At 39.4% G+C, this 26,464-nt stretch overlaps 1 long non-coding RNA gene and 1 pseudogene across 2 annotated transcripts in view; one reads left to right on the top strand and one right to left on the bottom strand.

Annotated features, from left to right (window-relative positions):
• LOC309664993 overlaps positions 1 to 26,464 on the top strand; it is a 92,194-nt gene that overhangs the window by 48,261 nt on the left and 17,469 nt on the right. The gene's annotated exons all lie outside the window — the stretch shown is intronic.
• LOC309664914 (intracellular hyaluronan-binding protein 4 pseudogene) lies at positions 6,314 to 9,027 on the bottom strand (annotated as a pseudogene). Its single transcript has one exon. The product of its transcript is annotated as an intracellular hyaluronan-binding protein 4 pseudogene (transcript).

Raw genomic sequence — 26,464 nt, 5'->3', positions numbered from 1 at the left:
ACCATAAGCTTATTTTCTATGTCTGTGAGTCTGTTTCTGTTTTGTATATAGATTCATTTGTATTATTTTTAGGTTCCACATATAAGTGATATATGTTTGTCTTTGTCTGGCCTACTTCATGTACTGTGATATCCTCTAGGTCCATCCATGTGGCTGCAAATGGCAATATTTCATTCTTTTTTATGGCTGAGTAATCATCTATTGAAAATATATACCACATCTTCTTAAAACAATCATCTGTTGACGGGTGCTTGGGTTGTTTCCATGTCTTGGCTATTGTAAATAGTGATGCTATGAATATTGGGGTGCATGTATCTTTTCTAATTAGAGTTTTCATCTTTTCTAGATACATGCCTGGGAGTGGGAATGCTGGATCATATGGTAGTTCTATTTTTAGTCTTTTAAGGAACCTCCATACTGTTCTCCATGGTGGCTGTACCAATTTACATTACCACAAACAGTGTAGGAGGGTTCCCCTTTCTCCACACCCTCTTCAGAATTTATTATTTGTAGACTTTTTGGTGATAGCCATTCTGCCTGGTGTGAGGTACTACCTCATTGTGGTTTTGATTTAGACCAGTGCTTCTTAAACTTTAGTGTACATACAGTTCACCTGGGGAATTTTATTAAAATGCAGATGATTCCAATTACGGGGTAGAATTTGAGAGTCTAGTTCTAACAATCTCCCAGGAAATGCTGGTGTTGTGGTATAGGGACCACACTTTGAGTAGTAAGGATATATATAACCACAAATTCTCAGAAGTATTTATTTTGAAATTTGGGAGAGAAAGGATTTGGGCTCTGTTTAAAAGTACCGAGTATGATTGTGTGCAAATGAACAATTGCTGGCTAATATTTGTTCAGTACAGCTTAATATATTAAAAATCACATTTGGTCTCAGGTAGTATATTACAGATTTATACATGAAAGTTACTGGTGTTTCCATTGGCCCAATTCTCTGTAGATATTAGAGATCTGTCCTCCTGAGATGGGAATGAGCAAGGATCATCTCCTTTTGGGAGGAATAAATGGAAGAAAGGACAGAGATAGTACAGAGGATGTTAGATGGACAGGGATCAACAAAATTACTTGCTAAGAGCTCTATCCTTGAAAATGCCATTGAAAATTAAATTAGTATTTCTCAAATTTTAGGACATGTAAGAATCACCTAGGGTACTTGACGACAGTGCAGATTGCTGGACCCTATACCTGGAGGTTCTGATTCAGTGGGTCTAGCAGTGGGACAGGAAAAGCAAAAATTTATATTTCGAACAACACCCCAGATGAATCCAAGACTGTTGGTCCCTGGACCATTATTTTGAGAAACATTGCATTAGAAAGATTGGTAGTGGTCTCTAGAGAAGGCAAATAAAACAAAACACATAAACAAAACCAGGAAAATATTTATATCTATTCTGATTGGAGTATTTTTGATTTACTGTAAGAGAGAAATCACTGGTCAGTAGACAGGTCTATCAGAGATCTAACTATAAATTAAGCAGGCTCAAACCCTGTATTAGGACTCTGAGGGAGGACTGATGGCCACAATTCATAGGAACATGAATTTGGAGTTGATTGAAATCTTAGAGTCTTTCCAGCTTTTTTGGCTGTGACCCACGTTAACAGGTACATTTTATATTGTCTTCCAGGAAACACATACGTGAACACTCATACAACACGTATGTGTACATTTATTTACTTCCTCAAACAATACTCCTACAGCCTGTGGTGCACTTTTTTTTTTTTGGTTATATTTAAATTTAAAAAAATTCAGGTCATGACCCATTAAACTGATATGACTACTGTGTTATAACTTGCCACTTGAGAAACACTAATCTAGTGTAGCTACTTTATTTTACAAATGAGGAACAAGTTTGGAGAGGTAAAACTTGTTTAAAATCATGCAGCTATGAAAAGTAGAACTCAGAGCTAGAACTCAGATATCAGACTTTTAGTTCAGTGATCTGTCTACCATGCCATACTGTATATCTAAGTGTTTGTTTAATTTTTCTTAGCCTGTTTTCTCTCAGGGCAAAATGGTCTATTTTTAAGGACTGGATTGCCTAACTAGTTGAAACATTTTGAAGGGTACAAATGTCTTTTCCCTAAATGAACCACTAGATGGGAGTGTTTACTCTTCTGTTGATGGCCTATTTAGCCATCCAAGGTGAAGTAAGATTTGTATATTTGCACCCGTAAAATGTTTTACGGATTGATATTTCTCTGTAGATTTGCAGAGCTTTATGCCCATCCTGAAGAAACTATTTCACATGATTTTACAAGCAGGATACATTTTGTTATTTGATACTTCTTTTTCAATCTGTGTGGAAGAGAAATTTAGGAAAACGAACATGGGCTTCTAATACCCTCAAAAGAACCTCGTTTTGTAGTCAGTGTGTTTTTCTTTTCCATATTCTTATTTTATAGGACTTTAAATAATTATTTTCTGTTATTTTATTATTCAACATTGAAAACTAAATTTCTTTCAGAGTGGGAAGTCTATGCGGACCCTTCTGGGTTTGAAATAAGTGAAGAAAAACCCCAAACCTCAAACAACTTTATATTCATTTTCTCCTAAGAAAGAAAATTAGTACTCTACTTTATAAGACTCTTTTCCTCAGCTGCAACAAGGTTGGCAGAGTGATCTATACATGCACTGGGAGCTTCTGAGGGAGACGAGGATGAAGACAGTGCTGTTGGGGTTTCAGGGTTAAACAGGCTGAACAGTTGAGCCCTTCCTCAACCACACATTCCTCACAGCTTAAGCTTGAAGAAAAAAAGAAAAAATCAGATGGCTATCCTTGACACTTTCCTTCTATCCCTTTCTCCCCTCTCCTACTCAAGTTCTCCTTAAAAAAAATTAGTTCAAGGATGTAGGAAAGAGAGGAAAGGGTAAGAAGTGTGATGGTTAATTTTGTATGTTAACTTGGCTGGGCCATGGTGCCCAGATATTTGGTCAAACATTATTCTGGATGTTTTTGTGAGGGTATTTTTTGGATGAGATTAACGTATAAATTGTTAGACTTTTGAGTAAAGTAGATTGCCTTCCATTATGTGGGTGGGCAGGTCTCCTCCAATCAATTGAAAGTTTTAATAGAAAAAAAGACTGACCCCTTTCCTCCACCTTCCCCAGAGTAAGAAGGAATTCTGCCAGCAGACTGCCTTTGGACTCAAACTGCAGTTCTTCCCTAAGTCTTTAGCAAGCTGGCCTACCCATCATATTTTAGACTTGCCAAGCCTCTGCAATCATGTGAGCCAGTTCCTTAAAATCTCTCTCTCTCTCTCTCTCGCTGTGTGTACATACATACATACACACACATACGTACACACATATGTTTGTGTATATATATACACACACAGGCATACACATTCATCCTCCTATTGGTTCTGTTTCTCTGGAGAATTCTGATTAATACAAGAAGTAAAAGGATAAGTACGAAAGATAGGGGACTTCAGAATGGTTAGCCCAGCTTGCAAATCAAAGACTCAGTTAAAGCAAATAGTAAGACAATTAGAACACTGCTATTCTGTCTTCTGTTCTTCTCCCACAACTTCCTTTTTTCTGAAGCCTTGACAAATGCATTGACTATACTGTTTTTTGCACCATTATATCCTCAGTGCTTACCACAACTTTTGCCACATTCTAGGGTCTTGGTAACTATTTGTTGGTTGAATGAATGAATGAATGGTTAGGATTCTTAATTGTACAACAGGCAGGACTGAGTGCTCAAAGTCACAGCAGATGAAAATATATGACAGGTTTAGGAAATGATGAATAGTGCAGGGTTGAAGGTATTTGGGGATAGGGTGGCTAGAGATGAATTTGGAAGGGTATCCTGCTGAGAACTTGGACTTTATCCTTGTGAGAAGCAAGGAACTATCAGGCAATTTTTAGGAAGGATTATGTCCACGTTTGCACCGCAGAATGATTGCCAGTATTTTCTGAAGTTTTAGCGAAGCGCAAAGGCTTTTATTTTTTATTTTTACTTTGGGTTAGATTGTCTTAAATCCAAGTGTATCCCCTTGCCTCTGCCTATTTTAAGTCCCATTGGTTAAATTTTTGGCCATACTGACACAAATTGATAAAAGGAACATGGGTCTTGGATTAATGTTAAATCCTGGATTTATCACTTAAAGGCTTTATGATCTTGAGCAACTGCTTTGCTTCTGAGCAGCACGATTTCTTCAGCTTTAAATATAGGCATAACTCAATGTTGAAATGTTAAAAGTATTCCCTTTAAGATCAGGAAAAAGAGGAGCGTCTATCATCTGCTTTCTTTCAGTATTGTACTGAAGGTTCTAGCCAGTGTGATATAGCAAGAAAAAAGAATAAATGTGTAAAGATTGGAAAATTAGTCAATAGATAAATTATTAGAATTAATAAGAAAGTTTAGCAAGCCTATTAGGCACAATATAAATATGCTAAAAGTCATTACATTTCTATACAATAGCAACAAAAAGTATAATTTAATAAAATTTACAATAACATTAAGAAATGTTAAGTTCTGGGGGAAACCTAACAAGAAGTGTCCAAATACTTTATGGCAGAAATTATAAACCATTATCAAAAGACACTAGAAAAGACCTAAATAGAGAAATAAACCATATTCATGGATTAGAAGACATGTTATTGTAAAGATTTCACTTATCCCAAGTGATCTGCAGATTCAGTGCAATTCCAATCAAAGTCCCAACTGTATACTTAAACCTAACAAGTCAATTCTAAAATTCATGTGGAAATGCAAAGGGCTAAGAATACATGAGTCAATCCTGAAGAAGTATAAGATTGGGGGACCTGCTTTACCAAAATACTAGATATCAAGATTTATAAAGCTATTAATTCAAAGACAGACAAATAGACTAATGGGACAGAATAGAGAGATAAGAAGCCAACCCATGTATATATGAAAACTTAAAGCAGATAAGTGGGGGAAAGAATGAATCTTTAAATAAATGATGCTGGGAAAATAGATTATCCATGTGGCAAAAAATAGGTTCTAGGTGCATTCCGATTTAAGCAATAAAAGCAAAATAATGAAATTGTTAGAAACAGTGTTGAAAAATGTCTTAATGATGTGGATGACGTGGAGTAGGGAAGGATTTCTTAAATAAGATACAGAAAGCATAAATTATAAAGGAAAAGATTCATAACCTCAGCTATATTAAAATTAAGAATTTCTATTTACCAAAGACAGCACAAAGAGTGAAAATACAAGGCACAAACTGGGAGAAGACATTTGCAACTGGTAAAACTGACAAAAAGTCAGTATCCAGGATATATATGTAACTTCTACATATCAGTTAGAAAAAAAATTCATAGAGAAATGGGCAAAAACTTGAACAGGCATTTCACAGAAAGAGAAGGCTGAATAGCAAATTAACCTATTAAAAAAAGGTTCTACCTCAGTAGTTAAGGAAATGCGAATTAAATCATAATGTAGTACCATGTCACCCCACCCATGAGACTGGCAAAAATAAAAAACTCTAACAATAAGTAGTGTTGGTGAGAATATGAAGCAAGAGGAATACTTAAGACTGTGGGTGGGGTTGTAAATTGGTATAACCATTTTGAAATTAAAGAAAAGTAATAAAAATACCCCATGATTCATCAGTCCCACTCCTAGAGAAATTCTTGCACATTTGCACTGAGAGACATGTGAAGGAAGTCTAGGAATGTTCATAGCAGTGCAGTTTGTAATAGTGAAAATCAGAAAACAGTTCAAATGTCTATTGAAAATGATAAGCCTCACTATTCATGAACTAGGAGCAAGGATGGTCTGACTATCTCACGTGTTGTATAGTTCATGAACAGTGTCTGCCATACCATCCAACAGGAATATTCAAAATAACTCAAATTACCTCTTAAACCCAAGAAATGTTAACATGGCCCATTATGTTCTTTCTTTTTTCCTTTCATTAAAAAAATAATTCATAGGTCTTTGGGGATAAAGAGTATGGTGTCAACAATTGGCTCTAGGAGAGGTATAATTTGCTGAATTGAACATTTGTATTCTGGAAGGTCTAGAGGGGGTGTATACACCAAAATACTTTAAAAAAAAATTTCGAGACCAACCTTGAAATCAATTTGGCAGTCTCTAACTTGCACACCTACTTTGTATTAATTTTGAGGCTGACTTACACACAATAAAATGAGACCACAAAAGGCATGCAAAGGGTGTGGTAAGTTGTTTTGCAAAAGTAACAGGCTAAATACCTGAGCAGAATGTTGTTTCCTCACAGTCTACTTGAGTAATTAATGAGTACAGCAGCTGTTGTAGGAGTAGTTCATTCCCCATCCATCAAATCATAATGGTTTTTTTTTTTTTTGAGGGAATACCAACCTTTATTTACACTTGGGTTCAAGTTCAGAACTGCCATCTTAGTATAGCAAGGCAAAAAAAAGCACAGATCCTGAGACCAAGGTTCAGATTCCCACATAAGCATATTAACTGTGTGACAACCAGCAAATGTTACCCAGTTTCTTCAGTAAAGTGGGAAGAGTGTCACCCGAGCTTCCAGTGGCTGTTACAGATGCCTCTGCCCTGGCTGCCACCCTGGGCACCACCCTGCAGGCAGCTAGGCTGAGAGAACATGGGCCTCCAGGTCTCAGCCCTGCTGGTTAGGGTGGGACTCAGGGAGTTATTGAAACTCTGAGGAAGCCCCTAACCCCAAGATTCTCCAAAGGCAAGAAATAGGAACTCGAACTGGTGCAAGGGCCAAGTGAGAAAAACTAAACATAGGTGTTCAATAAATATTAGTTATTTATAAGTCTTGCTCAGGACAGGGACAGAGGGCCTTTGTCACAGGTGTTGAATTCTGACACTAGCTCTGAGGGAGAAAAGCATGTGGTGTTAAGTTGCAATACTCTTGCCTGCACCCCTTTTCATTTGATTGGTGGGTTAAATAACATTATTTTAAAAATCATTTACTTAATACTCATCCTAAAAACCACCCAAACACTAAATATGGACATTTATACTAAGCGTGTGTATGTGTGTGTACATACACGCAGAAACCACGAGGTAGTTTAGATCACCATGAAAAAATCAATACTTTCCCTAATTCTCTTCCACAGAGTGGTAACCAGTGACTGCACGATAGCTAATTAAAATTATTGGTTAAATGAAAACCAAAAAATTCCAGGAGAATATAACATTTACAAGTAAATAGTAAATACAACTGTATTTTAATTTCTTGGTCTCGGAAAACTAGGCTGTGACTGCTTTAAATTAATGGTCCAAGTTATATGTATTTCCTTTAATACCGAAGGACATAGCCTTCCGGTATCTATACAACTTACTAAGTAGTCTCAATAGATTCTATTTTACAACTTGCTTTACTCTCCATGCTTTTGTGGAAGATTCAATACAATCTCTATGTACATATTTTAAACATTATTTCTGAACTACATTTGGAATTCCTTAAATAAAAAAATAATCACCATTCTCCACCTTCTTGGGAAAGTGTCAGACTAACCCCTGACCAGAACTGCTGCTCTCTAGCATCTGGAGAAATCCCTATTCCCACACCACCCCCAGGCCAAAAAAGTGCGATGAATTCAAACTACATGGGAAAAAGAAACATCTATTGTTCTTAGAGTCTGACTCTCTTCCCTACAGCAAGAAAAGTCTCTTTATAGGTATGCCAGTGCTGTTTTAAGTTGCCAGGGAAATAGGGCTCTCTCTAGCCAGAGCAGGAAAATCTTCGGGGTCATCTGGGTTTGGAGCAACGTCTTGTGTCACCACTTCTGCTCTGGGTCCATAGTTTTCTGCCCTTCTGATCCTTCCCCGGCCTCCCCGGGTGCCACCTCTGGCTCCGCGCCCGGGACGAGGGAGGTTACCAAAATTAATCTCCAGCTGGGATGTGATGTCATTGGCCGCTTTCCGGAAAACATGGGCATCATCCTCGTAGTCATCCTTTACCAAATCATCTCTGTATTTAGACTTGTGTATCACCACTGCTTTGGAAGGGACAGTGGACTCAGGTTTCCGGATGTTAAATTCAGGCTTTGGTCTGGTCTGTTCTTGAAGATTCTTCCACTCATCTAGGGTCATCTCTTGAACTTGAGTTTCTTCTTCTACATCCAACTCAGGAACTTTGGCTGGAGATTCCTCCTCCAGGGGGCGCAGGGACTCCTCCACCACTGTGGTCTCTTCCATGGGGGCAGTCGGGTCCATGTCACTGGTATCTTTACTTGATCCCCAGGTGCGAACTCCATATCCACCCATGTTGTCTTCAGTTCTGATTGCTATTTTATCATTCCCACTGTATCTCTCAAATTCTCGTTTCCCTCTCTGGTCAAAACCGTCAAAAGCTCTGTTCCCAGGACTACCTACCTCTGCCTCTGCTTCGCATGCCCCCTCTTGGGCCTCCACGTCCTCTCAGTGGTCTGTCTCGATCAAACCTGTCAACTGGTTTTTCATCTGTAAACTTCTCAGGTGTAAAGTCTGCCTGCCTCTCCGTCTCATAGGGTCGATATTCCCTGTAGGATCTCCGCTCTGCTCTATCAAGCGTCACCTCTGTCCCCCGGCTCTCACTCCATCCTTGCTGCTCGCCTCTTCTGGAAGTTCGCTTCTGGCCGGGCGGCTGAGGGCCGCCCCCTGGGCTGTCTGGCTGCTGCGCGCCGGGGGCCGGGAGGCTCTTGCGCTCCTTCGGAGACTCCCTCCGGCCGCCGCCCGCGCCGGGTCTGTGGCCCGAGGCCCCAGCCGGGCTCCTGCCGCCGCGGTTGCCGGCCCCAGCCGCCGCCCCCGCCGCTTCGTCGCGCCTCTTGCGCTGCAGCTGCTGCTGGCGTCGGCGCTCGGCCTCGCGCAGGATGTCGAACGGGTCCGACTCGTCGTCTAGCAGCTGGTGGAAGCGGTTGGCCACGACGCAGCCGAAACTCTCCTGCATCGCGGCGCCTGCGGCGGCCGCGGCCACAGGACTCCCCAGAGCGCCCTTCATGCCGCCGCGGCCACTGCGGGCCCGCCGCGGGCGGTCCACGCGAGCGAGTCTCACCGAAGCCGGCAGCGAGGACCCATCCTACCCGCAGCTACATCCCTCCCCGCCCAGCCCAGTCCCCCATAATGGTTTTATAGTGAAGGCAAATGGTTTTTTTTTAAAATTTAATTAATTAATTAATTAATTTTTGGCTGTGTTGGGTCTTCGTTTCTGTGCGAGGGCTTTCTCTAGTTGCGGCGAGTGGGGGCCACTCTTCATCGCAGTGCGCGGGCCTCTCACTGTCGCGGCCTTTCTTGTTGCGGAGCACAGGCTCCAGACGCGCAGGGTCAGTAGCTGTGGCTCATGGGCCTAGTTGCTCCGCGGCATGTGGGATCTTCCCAGACCAGGGCTCGAACCCGTGTCCCCTGCATTGGCAGGCACATTCTCAACCACTGCGCCACCACGGAAGCCCCAAGGCAAATGGTTTTTATTCCAGTGCCAGGGCAACTGTTTTCTCTCTGTAGCTCACAGTTAGTAGCATATTTAACAGTACTTTAAGAAAGCCAGATTTTACCAGCATCATTAGAATATTTGATTCTTATCCATCTTTCCTCATCCATCACTCAGATAGGAACTACTTTTTTTTTTTTCCAAGAGAAAGAAAGAAAGAGAGGGAGAGAGGGTGAGAGGGAAAAGGAAAAAGGTGGGGGAGGAAATCCAGTGGGGAAAAAGGAGACTTGGGGCTGGGGAGGGGAGTAATACAATATTTCATATTCTAGGAAAAGAAAATGCTGCTGTTGACGTTTTATGTGGTCATGTTATGCAAAATAACCCCAAGAAAACAGTGGAAAATTGAAGGGGTCAGACACACTTGGCTTCTAGTCCTGGCTTCAGCACTCACTAGGCTGTGATGCCAAATATCACTGAGAAAACGTCTTAATCTTTCTAACCCTTGGTTCCTTCATATGTAAACTAGGCAGAGTAATAGAGCCACCTTGCAGAATATGATAGTGCCTGTAAAGCATGTAGCCTAGCACATGGTAGGTGCATAATCAACCTTAGGTTGGGGGCCCCTGGGTTCTTGAGCTCAGTGATCTATTTCATTTGCTGAAGGTTGCTTTGTAAGTGTTTTTATAACAGAGTCTTTAAAAAGAGTCTCCATACTGCCAAGTTTATGCTAGGATTTAAGCTGCAATTTCATGGTGACTAGCTCTAGAACAGGGATCCCAACCCCCAGGCCACAGACCAGTAGCAGTCCGTGGCCTGTTAGGAACCGGGCCACACAGCAGGAGGTGAGTGATGGGTGAGCAAGCGAAGCTTCGTCTGTATTTACAGCCGCTCCCCATCGCTCACATTGCCACCTGAGTCCCGCCTCCTGTCAGATCAGCAGCGGCATTAGATTCTCATACGAGCACGAACCCTCCTGTGAACTGCACCTGTGAGGGATCTGGGTTGCTCGCTCCTTATGAGAATCTTAACGCCTGATGATCTGAGGCGGAGCTGAGGCTGTGATGCTAGCACTGGGGAACGGCTGCAAATACAGATTATCATTAGCAGATAGGTTTGACTGCACAGAGACTATAATAAATCAGTTGCTTGCAGACTCATATCAAAACCCTGTCAGTGAGTGGCAAATGACAATTAAGCTGCATCTTACGGAGTAGATTGGACATAAGCAACACACTTCGGGTGTCACTGTCTCCCATCACCCCCAGATGGGACCATCTAGTTGCAGGAAAACAAGCTCAGGGCTCCCACTGATTCTGCATTATGGTGAGTTGTATAATTATTTCATTATATATTACAATGTAATAATAATAGAAATAAAGTGCACAATAAATGTAATACACTTGAATTATCCCGAAACCATCTCCCCCACCCCCAGTCCGTGGAAAAATTGTCTTCCACGAAACTGGTCCCTGGTGCCAAAAATGTTGGAGACTGCTGCTCTAGAAGGTTCAATGATAAAATTGGTCTCTCACTGAAAATGGAATTAGGTAACAGCAAAACAGCTCTGGTACAGATTTTCTTTGTGAATAGTGCCTCTGAGCTCCAGAGTTGAAACTTGGTTGGCATCTGCATATGGATATGTCAGACATCTCAAACTCTATCCAAAATGAAGCACTTGCTTATCCATCCATGAATCTGTTTCTCTTCAGGCTTTCCCATCTCAGTGCCTTTGTGCATCCAGCTGCTCAAGCCAGAAACCTGAGTCATTTCCAAATCCCTTCATCCCTCACTCCTTTTTTTTTTTTTAATTTAAAAAAATATTTATTTATTTATTTATTTTTGGCTGCGTTGGGTCTTCATTGCTGCGCGTGGGCTTTCTCTCGTTGCGGCGAGCAAGGGCTACTCTTCGTTGCGGTGCGCGGGCTTCTCATTGCGGTGGCTTCTCTTGTTGTGGAGCATGGGCTCTAAGCGTGCGGGCTTCAGTAGTTGTTGCTCGCGGGCTCTAGAGCACAGGTTCAGTAGCTGTGGCGCACGGGCTTAGTTGCTCCGCGGCATGTGGGATCTTCCCAGATCAGGGCTCGAACCCAAGTCCCCTGCATTGGCAGGCAGATTCTTAACCACTGCGCCCCCAGGGAAGTCCCCATCCCTCACTTCTTAATACAGTTCATCTCCAAGTGCTATTTAAAACTCCTTCAAATATATCTTCAATCTGTGTACTAACCCCAGTCTCTACTGCCATCACCCTAAACCAAATCATCATTTTAAAAACGTGGATTACTGCAATAGCTCTCCAAATAATCTCTCCACTTCTACTCTTATTTCCCTCCAATCCATTGGATCTTGTCATCTTTTTGCTCCAAAGCCTTGGTGGATTCCCTTTGCACATAGGATAAAAACAAAATCTTTAACATGACTTATAAAGCCCTGAGTGATATGTCGCATGCCTAACTTTTCAGCCTTATCCATCAATATTCCCTCCCTTACTCCATTAGATTAATATGGGAACTCAATTTTCCCAGTGTGAGAATTTAGCATCAGTAATGTGGTACACTTGAGAAGACTTTACAAAGATCTCAAGCATTAATTAGGTCATTTGAGAAGAGAATGACATAGGACCAAGAGGTTTGGCATATTCTCTGAAAGATGCGTTCTGGCAAAATTTTGTTATAATCTTGGAATGAAGCTACAAATAAGAACAGAATAAAGTTAACTTGTCCTAGTTACAGACTACTGTGTGTCCTAGCAGGAAGATTAAAAAACATGTAGAACACATGCCCTCATGGTATACACCCTTGTTAGGAAGATTAAATCATGCATACATACAATACTAGGCAGAAAACAATCAACTTTGTCACCACAATCAGAGTCATCCATAAGGCTTGAAAAGATAATGGAGACAACTGGATTTTGAAGGAAGCATGGGAATAACATTGATGGAAGAGAATCAAGAGGATATATCAGATGTATGAAAAAATAGACTGGTAGGAATGAATGTTCCAGGTAGAGGAGCAATAAGGAGGCTATAGGAGAAGAGGCATCATGATATAAAGAGAGAAGAATCAAATAGAAGTTTCCTTTTTTTAAATTGAAGTGTAATTGACTTACAATATTGTGTTAGTTTCAGGTATACAGCAAAGTGATTCAGTATTTCTACAGATTATATTCCATTATAGGTTGTTACAAGATAATGGTATAAGTCCCTGTATTATACCGTGTATTCCTGTTGCTTATCTATATGATATATAGTAGTTTGTATCTGTTACTCCCATACCCCTAATTTGTCCCTCCCTGTTCCCTCTCCCCTTTGGTAACCACAAGTTTGTTTGCTGTATCTGTGAATCTATTTCTGTTTTGCATATACATCCATTCATTGTATTATTTTTTAGATTCCACGAATAAGTGACATTATAGTATTTGCGTTTGTCTTTCTCTGTCTGACTTATTTCACTAAGCATAATATTCTCTAGGTCCATCCATGTTGCTTCAAATTGCAGTATTTCATTCTTTTTTATGGCTGAGTAATATTCCATTATATATATATGTATATATAAATAAAATTATATAATCCATTATCTATCTGTCTATCTATCTATCTATCTATCTATCTATCTATCTATCTATCTATCTCTATCACATCTTCTTAATCCAATCATATGTCAGTGGGCACTTGTGTTACTTCCATGTCTTGGCTATTGTAAATAGTGCTGCTATGAACATTGTACTACATATATCTTTTCAAATTAGTTTTTAATTTTTTCCAGATATATAGCCAGGAGTGGAATTGCTGGATGATAGTTCTATTTTTAGTTTTTAAGGCACCTCCATTCTGTTTTTTATAGTGGCTGCACCAATTTACATTCCCCCCAACAGTGTTTGAGGGTTCCCTTTTCTCCACATCCTTGCCAACCTTTATTTGTAGACTTTCTGATGATAGCCTTTTTGACAGGTATGAAGTGATACCTCATTGTGGTTTTGATTTGCATTTCTCTGATGATTAGTGATGTTGAGCATTTTTGCATGAGCCTGTTGGCCATCTGTATGTCTTTTTGGAAAAATGTCTATTCAAGTCTTCTGCCTATTTTTTAATTGTCTATTTTTTTGATATTGAGTTGTGTCAGCTGTTTATATATTTTGGATATTAACCTCTTATTGGTCATATTGCAAGTATGTTCTCCCATTCAGTAGGTTGTCATTTTGTTCTGTTGATGGTTTCCTTTGCTGTGCAAAAGCTTTTAAGTTTAATTATGTCCCATTAGTTTATTTTTGCTTTTATTTCTTTTGCCTTAGGAGACTGATCCAAGAAAATACTGCTATGATTTATGTCAAAGAGTTTTCCGCCTATGTTGTCTTCTAGGAGTTTTATGGTTTCAGATGTTACATTTAGGTCTTTAAACCATTTTGAGTTTGTTTTTGTATTTGTTGTGAGGGGCTGTTCTAATCTCATTGTTTTACATGTGGCTGTCCAGTTTTCCCAGCACCACTTGTTGAATAGACTGTCTTTTCTTCATTGTATTTTCTTGCCTCCTTTGTCATAGATTGACCATAAGTGCATGGATTTGTTTCTGGACTCTCTATTCTGTTCCATTGATCTGTGTGTCTGGTTTTGTGTCTATACTCTCATGTTTTGGTTACTGTAGCTTTGAAATACAGTCTGAAGTCTCGGAGGGTTATACATCCATCTTTGTTCTTTATTCTCAGGATTGCCTTGGCAATTTTGGGTTTTTTGTGGTTCCATGTAAATTTTAGGATTGTTTGTTCTAGTTCTGTGAAAAATGTCATGGGTATTTTGATAGGGATTGCATTAATTCTGTAGGTTGCTTTGGATAGTATGGCCATTTTAACAATATAATTCTTCCAATCCAAGAGCATGGGCTATCTTTCCATTTATGTGAGTCATTTCAATTTCCTTCATCAATGATTTATAGTTTTAAGAGTACAGGTCTTTCACTTCCTTGGTTAAATTAATTCCTAGGTATTTTTCTTTTTTCTTTTTTTTAACATTTTCTTTGTAATTTTATTGTGATTTCATTGTCATTTGATTGCTATTTTATTCTTTTTTGGTATCTTGGTGGGATATTTTCTGGATACATATTCATGCATTTATTCATTCATTCTCTCAACAAATATTTATTGAGTACTAACTGTGTGTAAGGTATTTAACTTGTGCTGTAGGGACACAAAAATGAATATGCGCCAACCATTATCTTCCAAAAAAACTATTGTTCTATTAGAATAATGTAAGTGCCCGAGAATTCAGGGAGGAAGTTGTCACTTATGTCTGAAGTCAGATGCTGAGTGTGGTGGGCACCAATGGACCTCCTATCTGGCAATGTTGAAAAGAGAGAAAAGTTCTAGTCAGAAACCAGTCCTTATAATTCAGTCACCTCAGAATTTACTCACTTTTGCTGCCTAATATTTCACGTGAATGGCAAATTGGTACATGGACGTTTCAAAAAAAAATTTTTTTTAAAGTAAAGAATGGCCAGGGCCTTCAGTGAACATTCGATAGACCTTCATTGTTTTGCTTGAGTGGTTTTATTTTTAATGTCATGAGTAGTTCGCCTTGAGTGCACATTAGTACATTTCTTCACGATTCAGCATTTTGCCAGGACCAACAAAAGAAATTTTTATATTTAGGTGGGAACTGTATCCTGCTTTCTAGGTGCCTCATTTAGGAAAACTTATTTATTTTCTCAGGGCCTGTTTGTTGTTGCTGTTGCTTTATCAATAGAATGTAAAAATTACATATTATGACTTCTACCTTCCTATCAGGAATAGTAATGAAGGCAGTGCCTGCAAGAAACCTTCAACCTCCTTGGGGATTCTAAAATACTGAGCTGTTCTGTATTGCTCAACGCAACTACCAGACGTTCCTCACACTGGTGGTAGTTATGAGAAGTGTTGGCCGGACATTGCAACTCAAAGGAAAGCACCTTTCCTGACATGCAAAGCTGCTGTTGTTTGCACTTTAGCTGTAGGTCTTGAAGCTTTGGATTCCCTTGCTTATTGGGTTTACACTGTGTGAACCAGGACTGCAGAGAGAAATTGCTGCTGGTCTCATTACCACATGTCTGGGCTTGGGCTCCAGCTGAAGTGTTTGGCTTGTTGACTTCCACGCTGGAATTCATTTCCTTCTGCTCTCTCCAGTTATTGCTACATCTTTTTGTTTAGACAGCTCCAAGGGACTCAAAAGATATGCCGGTGTCATTAATTCTCTCAATGTCCTTCCGTAATAAGACGATTATTTTCTTGCTTATGCCATGTCCAAACGGGGCATTCCTAATTAGCAGGCACCTCGCTTCCAAGTGATGATCCACAAGGATCACCTTCTAACTTGTGGCTTCCAAGGTTACTTGGGTGGTGATCCCTTTTGCAGGCAATCAGAAGGAGGCAAAAGCACAGAGCTTATCTTGAGGGAGGTAGCAGTGAGCTTGGCTGGGAGCTAGCATATGTTACTCATGCTTCTGTTTCACTTACTGGAAGTCAGTCACATGTTCACACTTGGGAGGCTGAGTACTACAGCTAAGCTGTTCTAACATAAGAATTGACCAGAAGGAAAGCATTCCAACTGACAGATGCCTCTTTAGTGCTTGGCATATAGCACCTTCTCCAGGTGGCACTACTTGTTGAAGTAGTCATGGAAAGAGAACTTGGCTCTTATTATTACAAGACTGAAATTAGTTTAATAGAGATTTAGAGGAATAAATCAAGGTTGAGTGCTATGTATTGACTACTTGCTGCATTCTGTGTCTTTCCCGACTTCTTTGGACGATCCTCAATCTGAAAGCTTCCCTTTCACAACCTAGTCCAAGAATTGTAGATAAGGTGATTAGATTCCTAGGGCTACAGGCACAAATGACCACAAACCGGGTGGCTTAAAACAACAGGAATTTTTTGTTTCACAGTTCTGGACGTCTGAAGTCTGAAATCAAGGTGTCAGCAGGATTTGTTCCTTTTACAGGCTGAGGAAGTATCTGTTCTGTACCTCTTTTCCAGTTTCTTGTGGTTTCTGGGAATCCTTGGCATTCTTAGGCTTGTAGATGCCTCACTCCAATCTCTGCTGCCATTGTCACAGGGCTTTCTTCCCTTTGTGCCTGTGTCCAAATTTCCCTCTTATAAGGACACCAGTCATTGGAGTAGGGCCAGCACAGTAGGACTGGGGACCAGCTGAATGACCTGGTACAGGTTTCTTAACATCTCTGCAGCTCTGTTTTCTCACCCTCCCTGCAGGGATGAAGAGAGCAGCAGAGGAGTCTTCACTTTTCTCCCCACACTGGGTCCTTGGAGAACCAGAAGGGCATTCCTAGGTATTTTTCTCTATGCAACTTTAAATGGGATTTTTTTAATCTTTCTCTTTCTGATATTTCACTATTAGTGTATAGAAACACAATAGATTTCTGTATATTAATCTCGTATCCTGCTACCTTGCTGAATTCATCTATTAGTTATAATAGTTTTTGGGTGGAGAATTTAGGGTTCTCTATATAGAGTACTATGTCATCTGCAAATAGGGCCAGTTTTACCTCTTCCCTTCCAATTTGCATACATTTTCTTTTTCTTATCTGATCGCTGTAGATAAGACTTTTAATACTTTGTTAAATACAAGTGGTGAGTGCGGGCATCCTTCTCTTGTTCCGAATTTAGTGGGAAGGCTTTTACCTTTTCACCCAAATAGAAGTTGCAAAATAAGGAGACCTGTGCTCCAGGCATATCTCTGCTTCTAGCCAGTTGTATGCCTTTAAGCAAGACTCTTTGCTTCTTTAATGTTTAATAGTAATGATAAAAGTAACAGCTAACATTCACTGAGTTCTTAATATATTTTAGGCACAGTGCTAAGCATTATTTCATTTAATTGAGCATAAATTGGTACTTTTATTATTTCCATGTTGCAGACAAAGAAAGTGAAACTTTAAGAAGTTAAATACCTTGCTCAAGGTCAAAAACTAAGTAAATAGCAGAGGTAGGTTTTGAACCCATGTATTCTGATTTCAGAGCCCAATGTCTTTACCATCTACCTATACTGTTTCCTGAAAAGATGAGGAAGTATGAATACACAATCTTGCCTCAAAGATTCTATCATTTCAAATGATTTCATAAATTTCAAATGATTCTATCATTTCTGTTTTGATAGAGGAGTGCAAGAGAGGATTGGGTAGATAGGTAGGATGGGTAGGGCCCTACAATATGATTCTGATACTATCTGGAGTTAGGTCAAACTTCACAAGTTAAGGGCACAGACCTCCATAAGTCTGCCCTCACTTCAGATACCAGTCACAAGCTTAAGGGTTTGCAGGAAACATGTACTTCTGACCAACTGGCTACAAATTTGGGGGTTTCCACCATCCCCTCAGTTTTGATAGTTCACTAGAACAACTCATAAAAAAAAAAAGAGAGACACAAACCAGGACACCCAAAAGGAGAGACACATAGGGAGAAGTCTGGGAAGATCTCAAATGCAAAACTTTCATGTCCTCTCCCTATGGAGTCAGGGCACTTCAGCCTCCTTGGCTCATTGATATGTAACAGTTTGCACAGAGTACTGTTAACCAGGGAAGCTCACCTGAACTTTGGTGTCCAAAATTTTGGGGGGTTTCATTATATAGACATGATTGATTGAATCATTGGCCAGGAGGTTGAACTCAATCTCTACCACTTCCCTGGAGGTCATACTGCTATCATGTGGCTCAAAGCCCAAACCCTCTAATCACATGGGTGGTCTTTCTGGTGTGGCCAACCCCTACCCTGCATCATCTCACTATCAGAAATTATCTAGGAGCCCACCATGAGTCACCTTACTGGCAAACTATCAAGTGTGGTTTGAAGAATCTACCAAGAATAACAAAGACACTTATATCACTCGGGAAATTTCCAAGCATTTGGAGGGTACCTCCCAGGAATCAGAGACAAGTTCAGCCAAATCTCCGATTACTTTTAAATATTATATAAAATTATATAATTTTATAAATTATATAAAATATAAGTATATATAAAATAAATATATACATATTTTATGTTTATACCTCCCTTTCATATTTTAACCATTCTGAAATAATATATTAAAAAAATTTTAATAACTTACAAGTCTGCTGATCAGCATTCCAAAGCACAGTGGTTTTCAGAAAGCATTTACAGCTAGGTAGAGCTAGCTAGTGATTCTTATTTTCAAAACTAAAATGAGATAAATAGGCTAAAGGTGCAATTTCAAAATGTCAATATCAGAGTGATATAAATAGCAGGAAATATAATGGAAGAGCTTCTTTCTAATAGAATTGTCTGGTCAAATTGTACAGTTTTCTGGAAACCAAATACGATATCCTATCTTTTGTATAATATTTTCATAAAATATTTTATACAAGCATGCTTAGCCAAGCATCTTCACATATATTATCTCATTTGAAACATACAAAAATTTTAAGATAAAATGGGTTATCTCTCATTTTACAAACCAGGTAAGAAAAGCAAAGCTCAGCATTGGTTAATGATTTGCTCCTGGGACTTAGTAGGTACAGAAGTGAACCCTGTTTTTCAGATCCTAAGACTGCTTTAACACTGTTACAGTACTTTTGTAAATAAAGATGCTACTACTGACCTCTTAATAATGTCCTTTTGTATGTTTTTTCAATTTCAATAATGAAGTTCTGAAATTTATATACTCCTATACCATTAGGTCAACCTCTAAGTCTGAGAGTTCGCATGGATGGCATAGCTGAGTTAAAATTCAGGGTGCTATGGTATAATAAAAAATAAATACTTGTTTTTTATTCTCAGTTCCTGGCACATAGCTCCTAAAACCTTGGAATCTTGGAGTGATAAGAGTGTCTTTTGTATGCCAATGAGATGACTAGTAGCTGGAGGCCTCTAGATAGCTTCAGATGGCCAGAGAGACTGTGAGAGGCATTATTAGAGGGTTAGAACCTTCAGCCTCAACCCCTCCCTTAACCTCTGTAGAGCTGAAGAGAGGCTGGAGATGGAGTTAATTACCAATGGCCAACGATTTACTTGATCATGCTTATGTAAGGAAACCTCCATAAAACCCCCACACCACTGGGGTTTGGAGAGCTTCTGGGTTGATGAACACATTGAGGTGCTGGGATGGTGGTGTGCCCAGAGAGGACATGGAAGCTCTGTGCCCCTCTGTGCCTTGCCCTATACATCTCTTCCATTTGGCTGTTCCTGAGTTGCATCCTTTTTAATAAATTGGCAATAGCAAATAAAGTGTTTTCCTGAGTTCTGTAAGTTGTTTTAGTGAATTATCAAAACTGAGGAGGCGGTTGTGGGAACCCCCTAAATTATAGCCAATCAGTCAGAAGTACCAATAGCAACCGGGGACTTGTTAAAGCAGGCAGGTAGCTAAATATGAGCAGAGAAAGGGGGACATGGGCCACATGGCAGGAAACCATGCATCTTGTAAACATCAGGAGTCGTTGGGCAGACAAAGAGAAGCAGGAACCTCCAGACTTACAGGAAACCACACATTTTGGGATGATAAGTGTCCTGGAGGCAGACAAAGAAAGGTAGGAAGGAAGATTAGCTCAAGATGGTGGAGTAGAAGGACACGAACTCACTCCCTTCTTATGAAAGCACCAAAATCACAACTAACTGCTGAACAACCATCCATAAAAAAATGCTGGAACCTACCAAAAAAGGATACCCTACATCCAAAGACAAAGAGGAGGCCACAGCGAGATGGTAGGAGGGGCAAATCACGATAAATTCAAATCCCATACCCGCCAGGTGGGCGACCCACAAACTGGAAAACAATTATACCACAGAAGTTATCCCACAGGAGTGAAAGTTCTGAGCCCCATGTCAGGCTTCCAAGCCTGGGGGTCTGGCAGCAGGAGGAGGAGTCCCCAGAGAATCTAGCTTTGAAGGCCAGTTGGGTTTGATCACAGGACTTCCACAGGACTGGGGGAGACAGAGACTCCACTCTTGGAGGGCTCACACCAACTCTTGTGTGCAACAGAACCAAGGGGATAAAAGCAGTGACCCCATAAGAGACTGGACCAGACCTACCGGCTAGTATTGAAGGGTCTCCTGCAGATGTGGGGGGCAGCTGGGGCTCACTGCAGGGACAAGGACACTGGCCCGGCAGTTTTGCAAAGTACCCATTGGCGTGAGCCCTCCCAGAGGCCACCATTAGCCCCACCCAACAGCCTGTAGGCTCCAGTGCTGGGTTTCCTCAGGCCAAACAACCAGCAGGGTGGGAGCACAGCTGCACCCATCAGCAGACAAGCGCATTAAAATTTTACTGAACATGGGGCAAGACACAGCTCCACCCACCACCAGTCCCTCCCATCAGGAAGCTTGCACAAGCCTCTTAGATAGCCTCATTCACCAGAGGGCAGACACCAGAAGCAAGAAGAACTACAATCCTGCAGCCTGTGAAATGCAATCCACAATCACAGAAAATTAGACAAAATGAAACAGCAAAAGTATATGTCCCAGATGAAGGAACAAGATATTGATAAAACCCCAGAAAAACAACTAAGTGAAGTGGAGATAGGCAAACTTCTGGAAAAAGAATTCAGAATAATAATAGTGAAGATGATCCAAGATCTCAGAAAAGAATGGAGGCAAGGATCTAGAAGATTCAAGAAATGATTAACAAAGACCTAGAAGAACTAAAGAACAAACAAACAGAGATGAACACTAACTGAAATGAAAAATATACTAGAAGGAATCAATAGCAGAGTAAGTGAGGCAGAAGAACGGGTAAGTGACCTGGAAGACATAATGGTGGAAATCACTGCCATGGAACAGAATAAAGAAAAGAGAACGAAAAGAAATGAAGACAGTATAAGAGACTTCTGGGACAACATTAAATGCATCAACATTCGAATTATAGGGGTCCCAGAAGAAGAAGAAAAAGAGTAAGGGCCTGAGAAAATATTTGAAGAGATTATAGTAAAAAAAATTCCCTAACATGGGAAAGGAAATAGTCACCCAAGTCCAGGAGCACAGAGAGTCCCAGGTAGGATAAATCTAAGGAGGAACATGCTGAGACACATAGTAATCAAATTGACAAAAATTAAAGACAAAATAAAAATATTAAAAGAAGGGAAAAACAACAAATAACATACAAGGGAACTCCCATAAGGTTATCAGATGATTTTTCAGCAGAAACTCTGCAGGCCAGAAGGGAGCGCCATGATATATTTAAAGTGATGAAAGGGAAGAACCTACAACCAAGAATACTCTACCCAGCAAGGCTCTTATTCAGATTTGATGGACAAATCAAAAACTTCGCAGACAACCAAAAGCTAAGAGAGTTCAGCACAACCAGACCAGCTTTGCAACAAGTGCTAAAGGAACTTCTCTAGGCAGGAAAGAGACTAGCAACTTAAAACAACCTTGTGCATATATAGACTGCTATATCAAAACCTCATGGGAACAGCATACCCCAAAACTACAATAGATACACACACACACACACACACACACACACACACACAAACACAAGCAACCCAAACACAACACTAAAGATGGTCCTCAAACCACAGGAGAGGAAAACAAGAAAGGAACAGGAGAAAAAAGGCCTACAAAAACAAACCCAAAACAATTAAGAAAATGGCAGTAGGAACTTACATATTGATAATTACCTTAAATGTAAACGGATTAAGTGCTCCAACCAAAAGACATAGACTGGCTGAGTGAATACAAAAACAAGATCCATATATATGCTATCTTCAAGAGACCCACTTCAGACCTAGGGACACACACAGACTGAAAGTGAGGGGATGGAAAAAGATATTCCATGCAAATGGAAATCAAAAGAAAGCTGGAGTAGCAATTCTCATATCAGACAAAATAAACTTTAAAATAAGGACTATTGCAAGAGACAAAGAAGGACACTACATAATGATCAAGGGATCAATCCAAGAAGAAGATATAACAATTGTAAATATTTATGCACCCAACATAGGAGCACCTCAATACATAAGGCAAATGCTAACAGCCATAAAAGAGGAAATTGACAGTAACACAATAATAGTAGGGGACTTTAACACCCCACTTTCACCAATGGACAGATCATCCAGACCGAAAACCAATAAACACAGGCCTTAAGTGACCCATTAGACCAGATGGATTTAATTGATATTTATAGAACATTCCATCCAAAAGCAGCAGCATACACATTCTTCTCATGTGCACATGGAACATTCTCCAGCTTTGATCATATGCTGGGCCACAAAGCGAGACTCAGTAAATATAAGAAAACTAAAATCAAATCAAGCGTCTTTTCTGACCACAATGCTATGAGATTAGAAATAAACTACAAGAAAAAAACTGTAAAAAACACAAACACGTGGAGGCTAAACAATATGCTACTAAACAACCAATGGATCACTGAAGAAATCAAAGAGGAGAAATCAAAAAATACCTAGAGACAAATGAAGATGAAAGCACAATTATCCAAAACCTATTGAATGCAGCAGAAGCAGTTATAAGAGGGAAGTTTTAGCAATACAATCTTACCTCAGGAAACAAGAAAAATCTCAAATAAACAACCTAATCTTACATCTAAAGCAACTAGAGAAAGAAGAAGAAACAAAAAGAAGGAAAGATATCATAAAAATCAGAGCATAAATAAATGAAATAGAGATGAAGAAAACAATAGCAAAGTTCAATGAAACTAAAAGCTAGTTCTTTGAAAAGATAAACAAAATTGATAAACTTTTAGCCAGACTCATCAAGAACAAAAGGGAGAGGACTCAAATCAATAAAATTAGAAATAAAAAAAGGAGAAGTTACAACTGACACCACAGAAATACAAAGGATCATAAGAGACTACTGCAAGCAACTGTATGCCAATAAAACAGACAACCTGGAAGAAATGGACATATTCTTAGAAAGGTGCAATTTCCCAAGATTGAACTAGGAAGAAATAGAAAATATGAACAGACTATTCACAAGTACTAAAATTGAAACTGTGATTAAAAAACTCCCAACAAACAAAATTCCAGGACCAGATGTCTTCACAGGAGAATTCTATCAAACATTTAGAGAAGACCTAACACCTATCCTTCTGAAACTGTTCCAAAAAATTACAAAGGAATGAAAACTCCCAAACTCATTCTATGAGGCCACCATTACCCTGATGCCAAAACCAGACAAAGATACCACAAAGAAAGAAAACTACAGGCCAATATCACTGATGAACATAGATGCAAAAATCCTTAACAAAATACTAGCAATCTGAATCCAACAATACATTAAAAGGATCATACACCATGATCAAGTGGGGTTTGTCCCAGGGATGCAAGGATTTTTCAGTATCTGCAAATCAATCAATCTGATACAACACATCAACAAATTGAAGAATAAAAACCACATAATCATCTCAATAGATGCAGAAAAAGCTTTTGACAAAATTCAAAACGTATTTATGGTAAAAACTCTCCAGAAAGTGGGCATAGAGGGAACATACCTCTGCATAATAAAGGCCATATAAGACAAACGTACAGCTAACATTGTACTCATTGGTGAAAAGCTGAAAGCATTTCCTCTAAGATCAGGAACAAGACAAGGATGTCCACTCTCACCACTTTTATTCAACATAGTTTTGGAATTCCTAGCTCCGGCAATCAGAGAAGAAAAAGAAATAAAGGAATCCAAATCGGAAAAGAAGAATTCAAACTATCACTGTATGCAGATGACATGATAGTATATACAGAAAATACTAAAGACACTACCAGAAAACTACTAGAGCTCATCAATGAATTTGGTAAAGTTGCAGGTTACAAAATTAATCCACAGAAATCTGTTGCATTTCTATACACTAACAACAAAAGATCAGAAAGAGAAATTAAAGCAACAATTGCATTTACCATTGCATCAAAAAGAATAAAATACCTAGGAATAAACCTACCTAAGGAGGCAAAAACCTGTACTCCAAAAACTATAAGATGCTGATGAAAGAAATCAAAGATGACACAAATAGATAGAAAGCTATACCATGTTCTTGGATTGGAAGAATCAATATTGTGAAAATGACATTACTACCCGAGGCAATTTACAGATTCAATGCAATCCCTATCAAATTACCAATGGCATTCTTCACAGAACTAGAACAAAAAATGTTAAAATTTATATGGAGACACAAAAGACCTAGAATAGCCAAAGCAATCTTGAGGAAAAAAAATGGAGCTGGAGGAATCAGGCTCCCTGACTTCAGACTATACTACAAAGCTATAGTCATCAAAACAGTATGGTACTGGCACAAAACAAATATGGATCAATGGAACAGGATAGAAAGCCTAGAAATAAACCCACGCACCTATGGTCAATTAATCTATGACAAAGGAGGCAAGACTACAATGGAGGAAAGACAGTGTCTTCAATAAATGGTGCTGGGAAAACTGGACAGCTACATGTAAAAACTGAACTTAGAACATTCTTTAACACCGTACACAAAAATAAAATCAAACTGGATTAAAGAGCTAAATGTGAGACCAGACACTATAAAACTCTTAGAGGAAAACATAGAACACTCTCTAACATAAATCGCAGCAATATCTTTTTCAATCCGTCTCCCAGAGTAATGGAAATAAAAAGAAAAATAAACAAATGGGACCTAATTAAACTGAAAAGTTTTTGTCCAACAAAGGAAACCATAGAAAAAATGAAAAGGCAACCCACAGAATGGAAGAAAATATTTGCAAATGATGTTATTGACAAGGGATTAGTGGCCAAAATTTACAAACAGCTCATGCTGCTTAATATCATCAAAACAAGCAACCTAATCCAAAAATGGGCAGAAGACCTAAATAGACACTTCTCCAAAGAAGACATACAGATGGCCAAGAGGTAGATGAAAAGATGTTCAACATTGCTAATTATTAGAGAAATGCAAATCAAAACTACAATGAGGTATCACCTCACACCAGTCAGAATGGCCATTGTCAAAAAATCCACAAAGAGTAAATGCTGGAGAGGGTGTGGAGAGAAGTGAACCCCCCGACACTGTTGGTGGGAATGTAAATTTGTGCAGCCATTATGGAGAACAGTATGGAAGTTCCTTATAAAACTAAAAATAGAGCTACCATATGATCCTGCAATCCCACTCCTGGGCATATACCTGGAGAAAAACATGGTCTGAAAGGATACATGCACCCAATGTTCAGTGCAGTGCTGTTTACAATAGCCAAGACATGGAAGCAACTTAAATGTCCATCAACAGATGAATGGATAAAGACGATGTAGCACATATATACAATGGAATATTACTCAGCAATTAAAGAGCATGAAATAATGCTATTTGCAGCAACATGGATGGACCTAGAGATTGTCATACTGAGTGAAGTAAGACAGAGAAAGAGAAATATCCTATGTTATCGCTTATATGCGGAGTCTAAAAAAAATGGTAGCAATGAATTTACAAAACAGAAATAGACTCACAGACTTAGAGAACGAATTTATGGTTACTGTGACGAATGGTGGTGGGGGGAGGGATAGTTAGGGAGTTGAGATTGACATGTACACACTGCTATATTTAAAATGGATAACCAACAAGGACCTACTGTATAGCATAGGGAATTCTACCAATATTCTATAAGAACCTAATTAGGAGAAGAATTTGAAAAAGAATAGATACATGTATACGAAAAAAAAAATAAAGACTAGTATTACAGATCATGGCCTCTATTTAGAGTTCATCTACTTCATATTGTTTTCCCAAGCATCATATGAGATCATCATGTAACTTTGTTTTCTAGGAGATATTTGGCTTCAAGCTTTTGGATTATCATACATTTTTTTTTCCTGTAGAAATACAGTTTTGGCTCTTGTGGATATTAAAATGTATAAATTCATCTTTAAAAATAAACTGAAATTAAAAAAAAAGAAAGGTGGGAAAAGGCGGGAATCTCTGGCGTACGAATGTAAACTTTTGCTCATTGTGCTCTCATTTCAATAAAATTAGCCTTGCAGATAAGAAGTATCCATCATACACCGACACCATGACACTTCCGATCAAGGCTAAATAAGGACAGAAATCCCTCCTTCCCTTAGGAGGGTGGAGCTGGGATGAGAAATCAGGGAATATGAGCCCCAAACCCCTCCTTCCCTCCCCAGTGAATATTCTGCCCCTTCATTT

Source organism: Balaenoptera physalus, assembly GCF_965194825.1.
Source record: "Balaenoptera physalus genome assembly, chromosome: 7".
Taxonomy (NCBI): Eukaryota; Metazoa; Chordata; class Mammalia; order Artiodactyla; family Balaenopteridae; genus Balaenoptera; species Balaenoptera physalus.
The sequence above is the reverse complement of the archived record's forward strand: the minus strand, read 5'-3'. Positions and strand labels throughout refer to the sequence as shown.